The sequence below is a fragment of the Triturus cristatus genome, chromosome 2_2 (assembly GCF_964204655.1).
Source record: "Triturus cristatus chromosome 2_2, aTriCri1.1, whole genome shotgun sequence".
Classification (NCBI taxonomy): Eukaryota; Metazoa; Chordata; class Amphibia; order Caudata; family Salamandridae; genus Triturus; species Triturus cristatus.
In genome coordinates this window covers 406,974,083-406,982,363 of record NC_140582.1, presented here as the reverse complement: position 1 = coordinate 406,982,363, position 8,281 = coordinate 406,974,083, and the positions used below count along the sequence as shown (strand labels likewise).

General features: G+C 40.7%; 1 long non-coding RNA gene across 1 annotated transcript; it reads left to right on the top strand.

The window, feature by feature from the left end:
* The first annotated feature begins 4,931 nt into the window (after nt 1-4,931).
* LOC146862299 (uncharacterized) lies at nt 4,932-7,825 on the top strand. The gene is made up of 2 exons (XR_014978418.1): nt 4,932-4,998; nt 7,106-7,825. It is a non-coding gene; the product is annotated as an uncharacterized LOC146862299 (long non-coding RNA).
* Nucleotides 7,826-8,281: the final 456 nt, after the last annotated feature.

Genomic DNA, 8,281 nt, shown 5'->3' with positions numbered 1-8,281 from the left:
ACCCCTGCCTCAATACATTAGGGTTATCGATTTTTCTTGACAAAGCTCCATTTCCCCCAAATGCGACCTTGGTTCATGAGCCTTGAATCCGCTTTAGTAGTCCCGGGGGACACTCCCTCTCAATTATCTTCTCTCACAGTACAGGCCTATTTATAGTGTCAAATGCTGTTGACAGATCAATATATGACACATATATAATGGTTGTTTCTTCTTAAGGACATACTTCTCAGCTAACTTACACCTGTGACTAATTTACACATGCAATTTACTGTTACACTTTTGAATACATATTGTACACATGTTGTTTAACAACATATTTCATTATTCCAAGTAAAGACAACATTTATTATTGTTTTTCAGTGTGCCATGTTCACACTTTTTTCAAATATCGGCAGTAATGTTAATGACAATGCATGATAATGCAGACGAGGACATACTCCTGTGTATTGTATTATGCTTAACACTACTAACCATTTTTGCTTGTCTGCCACAGATGTTAATAATGTTGAAAGGAAATACGGAATTGTGTTAGTGTGCTAGAAATATGTTTTGTAACTCCTATAATTATCTATATGTACAGCACTGTACAGGACAGAGAGAGGAGTCTTACATACCGTGGGATGATCTGTATCTATTTAAAATATAAATTTCACGAGCACTGATCTCTTCTTTATTTGATGATGTGTATACTGCAAAGGTTGTGTCATTTAATTATGCTAATGCTAATTATTAATGCTATGTTGATGAGCATTGTCAGTTACTGACTTTCTTCTTATAAAAGTGTTATATAACATGCCTAGCCTTACCGTGCACAATAGCCACTGTAATCAAAACATGTACTGCAATGGTGGCCTCTGACGGGAGAAGCTCCCCTTCCTTTCAGTGAGTTTGTTGGTACTCCCAGGATATCCTCCTGGAAATTGTGCTGCTAGTTGGATTTTCAAATAATTTTCCTTTTACACCGTGTTTTTTTCATCCCGCCACTTTTCTTCACTTCATCAGCAGTTCATGACTCCATGCAAAGGTCAGCAATATTGTCAGTGAGTGCAACCCATGTTGGGTTTTTAGTTACTGTGCTGACTTTGAGACCATGTGAGTCAAAGTGCACTGGGTAAAATTTAACTACATAACACGTAAATGTCAGTTCCTGGGAATTTCTTTTTTGTTCCTCCTTTGAAATTTCTTGACAGTACAACTCTCTTCCTGGTCTTCCATGTTCCTGCCCACTGAACCTTTTTTTTGCAGGGTGCACGTGATTTGAAATGTACGCATTCAACATTTTACTAAGGTTTTCCCATTATGTGCATCATGAACTTCTATGCAGGAGTCAAGGCAATTGATCTTCAGACCTGTAGTTTTTCCGAATTGAAAAGATTTGAAAAATATTCGTTTCTCTCATGAACTTGACACATAATGACAGTGACAAGAATATGTAATTACAAGATATCAGGTTATTTCGATGTGTGTTAGTCAGTGTAGTCAACATTTTATTTTAAGTTTGCATTTATCCACTCCAGTGGATAGATTAATCGAGCATATCATCATTTTAGCTTTGAGCATAACATTGTCTACACACTTTTTTCGAAATAGCGCAACATAGGACTTTGCATGATTTTTTACTCCTTGCGTGGCACAAAAACGGTGTTGCCCTCTGCTGTGTGAAGTCATTTTAAATGCATGGAGGGTGGATAGAACGACGCAAAACCAATGCATAACCCACAGAAAGCAATTTACTATTTCCTAGCAGAGTCATGCAATTTACAGCAAATGCTAAATTGCTCTGGAAAATAGCTCAAGGTCAGAGTAGGTGAAAAACCAGCGCTAACATCACCAGTATATAAAGAGGCTTCGGAGAATTCACAACACTTTGCTCTATAACCAAGTAGATCATCATTCTGCGCCACAGTGCACAACTAAATCAACTTAACCTAACATAAAAACAAAGAAAGAAAACAATGTTCTTGTATAGGGTGAGACTCATTGACTAAAGAGGTGAATCTGGTATATATGGGATAAAGTCACCCCGTGTACATTATAAGGATATTGCAAGTGAATGAGGAGATCTGTGACCATATAGAGGAACAAGGCCAAAGGCCGAGCTCCTTCATAAGGTTAGGGAACTTCAAAGTGACTTGCAATATCCTTTTAATGGTCGGCAGGGGGCACTATATTCCTTAAAGTAGATGATCACACCATAACCCTTCCCACAAACCACTCATATCCTTAGTACAATGCTCTTTCACATGAGAGAGATAGGGTGTTTTTAAAAATGAAGAATACAAATCTCTACTGCAAAATTAAACACAGCAAAAAGCAGGTGGATATTTGTTGCAAAGATATTAGTATCAGTTTAGTACAAGTCATATTAAGAGAAAAAAGTAACAGAATGCCTGTCCTGATCTCGTTCTGAGTGCGAGATGGGCGTAACCTGCGTAACTCTATGTAACATAATCATGTGGAATTAACCAGAAATTCGGCAAGATTTCATAATTGCACAGATGCCTCTTGTGCACATCAAATCAGAAAAATGACGCTAGTGACAAGGTTCACTCTGAAAAAACAGCGTGAATGGCATTTCGAAGTGCACAAGTGTGCAATTATTTAGTTTTTTTAAGGCCTGCTCCTGCATCCCCACCCTCTCTCATTCTCTGCTCCTTAGACCCCATCAAACCTAACCTACCCCATTCTGCTCCACCTGTCTCCCTTTTTCAACTATACTTTCACTCTTTTATTAGTTCCCTGTGGCCCTATGTGTTTATTTTGCCTCCCCCCGCCTCGGTTGGTGTGTTTTTGTGTTTTTTACCCAGACTACCAATCACGTCCAGCTATGGCAGAGGCAGGAAACACCGGTAAGTCACACACTCCTCTGGCCATCAGTAGAAACATTTTGTGACGCAAGTAGAGTAGCAATATAATTGAAGGAAGCAAGCAATGTGCAGGAAAGAGAACTGGTTTTGGGTACTGGTCTGAAGGGAGGAATAGGATTTGTTATTCAGGCAGGACAATGCTCGAGAGACAAATTGGGCAAGAGGGGAAGGCCACCAGTAGCAGCAGCATGGCCGAGGCCCAAGCAGGCGATGGAGCTGCTGATGCCCTGACGCCAGAAGGCATTCCTGCTGGTGCTGGTAGGTAATGTTTTTTGTGTATTTCTTACTTTAATTATTCCCGCCTGGTGTGTATAATAGCATTCTGTATTTTTCATTTCCCTAATTTACCTTAGTCTCCTTTAGTTCATCATTCCCACATATTTCCTTGTGTTTTCTATGCTCTCGGTTTCCATATCTGAATTCCTCATGTCTGTAGCCGTACTCCCCACTATTACAAGGACAGAAATATTTATCACGCCCCTCTAGTAAATATCTATGCTCCATCTCTGGGTCGTCCAGTACACAAAGGGAGAATGGATTTGAACATAGCCCATAGTGTCAAAACATTTCAAAACCATATGAAAGGAGGGGGAATATCAAATTACCATTTTATTTTTGGGGTTGAACTGAAGGAAAGTAAAGGATTGCTTAGTTAGGCATTAGGGGACACATGCTTCAAGCATATTTGCCTTCGCAAAGGGCCAATTTGCAGAATTGGCCTGTTTGAGAATGCAAAAAATGCTTTTCAGATGAAGAAAACACTATTTTGCAATTCGGTAACCTGTTACAGAATCACAAAATGGGTTTGTGATTCGCTATTAGGAAGGGTCGTATTTACGGCATCTTTGCCTAATACCCAATTGTATCAGTATGTAGGAATGTTTTGTGACTGAAATGCGGTTGCAAAACATTTGCATTTTACCACCTACTTTAAGTAGGTGGTAGCCCATTCGCAAATGGGAAAGGGTCCCCAAAGGACCCCTTCCCCTTTGTGAATGTTTGTTACAGTGTTTTTTAAGAGATGGCAGTGGTCCTGCCTACTCTTAAAAAATTAAAAGAAAACTTTTCATTTCACTTTTTGTAAAGCATCTCGTTTTCCTTTCAGGAAAACGGGCTGATTACAAAAAAATGATTGCTTTATTTAAAAGCATTCACGGACATGGTGGTCTGCTGACCTCAGCAGGCCACCATCCCCCTGATTTTTACTATTTCTAGGGGTTCGCAAATTGCGATATACCTCATTAATATTAATGAGGTAGAGTGATTTGCGAACCCCTAGGAATCGCTATCTGAAACTCTTTCAGTTTCATACATTGTAAATTGCGATTACCTAATTGCGATTCTCAAGAATTAGCAATTTACAATTTTAACATGTAGCGGTAGATCTGTTTGCCTATAAAATTCACTTTATTTTAAAAGAGTACCTACTAGTAAGTACTATTTGGTCTCCTATTTACTTTTCCTCATTTCAGGACCATCCACCACAACCGACCCCCTACTTGCCGCATAGACTGAAGCAGCCTCCACTTCTGACTTCCCACAGCTGACTTCCTCCTGTCTATAGATTTACTCCCCTGCCTTTTTTAGTAACCTGTCTCTAGCCCCCCTTTTGCATGCCTTGTTTCAACAGAAGATTGATGGTAACCTATAGAGGAACACAGGCCTAAGTATGCACACCATGTAGGCTAACTGGAGGCTTAATTGAGCAAACAATCCATTGTACAGGCACAAAGATGGTGATCAGAGACCCCAACAGGATGCCATGTCATACAAGTTTCCATGATGTCATGACAGCGCAGCATGGCAGGATACCCCCATACAATCTTTTCATTCCCTTACCCTCAGTCATTCTTTTTCCGATCCTTTCTGAGCCATGTCCCTACATTATGAAAAAAATATATTATATAGAGACTACTTACTTGGTCCATTAAACCTTTCAAAGTGATACTTTGGATAATGGATAAGAATGGATAACCCAATATTAGTGATGTATTACTTTTCATAACTTGTGCAAAATAATGTGATGGCTACTTACAGCTGGTATCAAATATGTATGTTCTCTAGGCTCCTGCAGAGGAGGGCAAAGACCACCATCCAGTGCAGGGGGAAGGAATGGCTACTGGAACATGTGGTAAGTGGCTTTCATTCCTTTCTCAATAAAAACTACTGCGTTTGTTGAGCATTCCTCCCATTATTTAAAGCCCACTTTGCATTCCTTTAATAAATTATCCAGCCTTCTATGTTCTGGTCTCATCCTCCCTACCATTCAATTGTTAGAAGAAAAGGTGTGGTAACCCAGTGCCCACTCACCTATAACTTACCCTATTTTTCCTGTCACATCCAGCCCATAAATTGCCAACCAGACATAGCAGGTGCCACATATCTCCCACAGTTTCTGCCTAAGTGACCACTTTAACAGCTTCATTACTATTATATCTTCTCTCTCCCATTAACCATGCAACTAAGCCTACTAGTATATGAGTCACAAAAAACAGGATTAGGGAGTGAAGAGGTAATGCCCCACTCGGGCACTGGAGATGGATGCGTCCTCCTCAACAAGTTATACAAAACAAAAGGATCCACCTCGAAGAGGTTCAAAGGAATGTGTTCCCAGTCTTGGTAGGGCACACACAGTGTTTGCTTAAATACCACTCACACACCAAAAGGGCCCGTGGTGTCATGCTTCATCATAGGGGTCTTCCCGCTGCGGGACGGGGCATGCTACGACTAGCGACTACGATGGAGCACTGCTATTGCAGTACTATGTGTGGTGTATAGGTAGTGAGAGGAAGGGTCAGGGGTGGATGAGATGAGTGAATAAAAAAGTACTTGGCCTTGTGGACTTAAGGAATTTAATAGGTCATTGAGGCTGGTACTGTTAAAATGGTGGTCCGGAGATGTCCTGCGTGTAATGTGCGGATACTCCTGGTCAAGTCAACATGTTTCGAAGCATCAAGGCTTCTTCATCAGGACTAAAGATGATCCCTTCAGTGCTCACTATGTTGCTATCAAATGGTGTAGAAATAATGTGCTATATACAAAAAAGTGGAAAAAATATATTATGCATTAAATACAGTACCCAGTCGGTATTGTTAGAATGTAAGCCCAATCAGTATTTCTGAAATGTAAGCCTGAAAAAAGAGAGCACAGTTAGTTTTACATGTGCGCCTCCCAATGCGCAAACACATTTAGCCTGTTCAAATAATGTGTTACAACGTGGTGACTGTAGTGTCCATTAGCCTTAGTTTTAAAGTTCAAGACAAGTGCTGTGACATGTTCAGGAAAAAATTGGGGGAGGGAAAACAAACACAAAACACACAAACAAAGAACAGAAAGCACACTCTATATGTTTTAGATTTGGAGTCGCTGTGGAGCAAAAGTTTCAAAGGATTTAAAAACAAAGGTTCATGGTGAATACATACTGGAACTGGTAGGAGTCAATGCTCCATGAGCCTTGTTTATGGGTGGGAAGGATGTTGCCACTGTAATCTGTTAGCAAAGGAAATGCGGGAGAAATGACACCGTTTTTAAAGGGTTCGATGCGATTAGCATTGTTAAAGATTAACAGTTAAGCTGTGAGCGACTGACTCCCTCTTTGGCTATGCCGTACTCCCTTAATGGTCAACAGGTCCTCGCCTCGACTCACACCATCCCGCGGCTCCGTGCTTTGAAAGGAGAGCGTGAGTGAGGCTGTATTCATGGTGTCGGTAATTGCTAGTTAGTTCGGAACTCAGTCAATCATACTCAGGGTGGGACTCAGGAGAGACTGGGAAAAATAAGAGCAGGGCCATTGGAATTTATAATGATGCACCACTAGTTGTCCCAAAAATCAATGCTGCCTCTCCAGGACGTCCCATTTTGCGTGTTATAGTCAAGTACACTGACCAGCATTAATGAAATGTGCCATATTCATCAATGGTAATGTATATGTTTATATTTGGACTCTCCTTCATTAATTAACAAACATTAGGCATGTGTTGCAGTTGTCACCTTCATGACATGAAATCATTTTTAGGTTTTAAAATAAATATAATATCTATTTGATTATGGTGGTGATCATGGATTAATTATACCACACACTGCTACTGCATTGTGAAAATTATGTATGGAAAAAATGTGCTCTTTAACAAAAGATCACATTAAAAAAATTCCAATGGCCCTTTGGGAACAGCAGTTTTGTGGATACTGTACAATGGGTTTAGTACTATGCTTCATATTTCTTTCTTTGGATTATCTAGATACTCCTGCAGGAGGACCTTTCCCAGAGGCCCACTCCTGGAGGGAAACAGCTGCTTGGCTGCACCTCCTAAACATAGAGGCAATTGTGATTGAGCACTGCCAGCTGGTGATGCTCATGGAGGAGGATGATGTAAACCGCTGAGGCCTTGGGACACCAGCCGAAGGGACACCGGCAATGTCATCACCACCACCCCAGGCAGCAGAAGTCCCAAGCCATCCAAGCCACCCACAAACCACCACCACTACCACTGTCACTGTAGAATTTGCCATGCTCCATAAAATCATTAAAGACCTGGAGGAGACTAGGTGCAGCCAGCAGAAATGTTTGCACCGGGTGAAGGCCTATTTTTTTATGAGATGTGGGACTTGTGAGAGGAGTGGATGGAAATGACGATTGGGGTTAAGGTGTTTTTGGGGTATGTTGGGTTTGGGTGAGGAGGGGTTGGGACATTTATACATTTGATTTTTGCTTAATTAAATCAGTGGGATTTTTTTATCATAAATAATTGTCTTTCCATTCATTTTTAGAACAGCCTCATACACAGTTAAAGAGGAAGTGCTACCATTGTTGTGATGATAGGGGCTGTTCTTCTCCATAATTGTGCCATCGCAAACCATTTGCCCCACTGTGTCCATCACCTTCTCCTTTGTAGTGTTTAATATTTTCTAACCTGATCTCTCTTTTCATGTGTTAATAAATACTCTACTTAATTTACCTTCTCCAGTCCTGAACCTCCATTTAAACTGTGTTGTAAAACAGAATATGAGTGACCTCACCATGCACAACCTTCCCACCCTTGCTTGATGAAGCTGAACATCACTTACTCTCCTAGTGTCAGTAATATATGTATAGTACTTAATTGCCCCTGACCTACCCTCTGTAGCTAGTGACTGCTAATGGGGTTGGTCAATATACAGCAAAAACAACAATCCCTCCTTCCCAGGAGCTTCTTTTCTTACCTGAGTAGATTAAGGGATGTCTGGTAACTCTCCTATAATCAGTCCATACCTTAATGCAAGGTTTTGCAAACAGCCTTCTTAATGCTTGAACCAACTGCACTAACAGGAACAACAGCACAAGGAATGCAGGGCATTGGAAATAACCTGCTGAGGTGAACTGGTGCATCACAGCCACCAACTAGACTAAAAGAAAACATAATGAGCGGAAAATACAA